Source organism: Asparagus officinalis, chromosome 2 (genome assembly GCF_001876935.1).
Source record: "Asparagus officinalis chromosome 2, Aspof.V1, whole genome shotgun sequence".
Lineage (NCBI taxonomy): Eukaryota > Viridiplantae > Streptophyta > Magnoliopsida > Asparagales > Asparagaceae > Asparagus > Asparagus officinalis.
The window spans coordinates 53,316,230-53,317,072 of record NC_033795.1 but is presented as its reverse complement, the minus strand read 5'-3'; the positions used below and the strand labels follow the sequence as shown (position 1 = coordinate 53,317,072).

At 36.3% G+C, this 843-nt stretch overlaps 1 protein-coding gene across 1 annotated transcript in view; it reads left to right on the top strand.

The window, feature by feature from the left end:
• LOC109831496 (pyruvate dehydrogenase E1 component subunit alpha, mitochondrial) overlaps window positions 1–843 on the top strand; it is an 8,297-nt gene that overhangs the window by 4,097 nt on the left and 3,357 nt on the right. The window lies entirely within an intron of this gene.

Below are 843 nucleotides of genomic sequence, written 5' to 3'. Positions count from 1 at the left end.
CCCCCCACCAACCTAAAAAAAGAAAGTTTGCCTATTTTTTTTAGTTAACCCTCGTTAACTTTTTAATTTCACAAAACCCCCCACATAATTTTTGAGGGTTTCTGCACATAACCCTCCTAAACTTCTTCTATTCCACTAAACTCCTTGAAGAATTTCCACTTTAACTCCCATAATAACACCATCAAGTGAACAATCTTCAATAGGTTTAGTGGAATGCTAGGTTACCCAGACACTTCGTGTAGACTCTCGTATCTGTGTCCGACACTTCCGGTATCTGTGTTCGATACTTCCGGTATCTGTGTCAATATCGGACACTCCTTGGACACTTCTTGAATATATATGTACATTCATTTAGACGTGTATTCAATTATATAACAAATTTTTTTAGTTTAAAAAACTCGTGATACACTTCTTGAACGTATATTTTACACTTCACCTTAAATTCATGCTACTCGTTGGACTAGGGACTGATTTGTTTTAGCATATACCCAGTTCATAAGTATGATTTAAAGGATTTGAGGATCTAGTTCGAAAACGAGCGGGCTTTCATTTATAATCTACTCGGTAAAAATAAACATAAAAATGGTATAAGAATTTTAATTCTCATAACACGTGAATGCAAAAAACAACCGATCTCATATAGATTATTAATTTTAATATGTATACATAGTTCTGTCCGCCTATCCTAACTTTTGGAATATTGTCGTGTCTCGTATCTGCACTTGTGTTAGCGTATGCACCCACAGCTATATCCATGCAGCATAGGTGGAATAGAAGGTTCGGGGGGTTATGTGCGAAACCCCTCCAAGTGAAGAGAGGTTCTTTGGAAAGAAATTAGCTAAG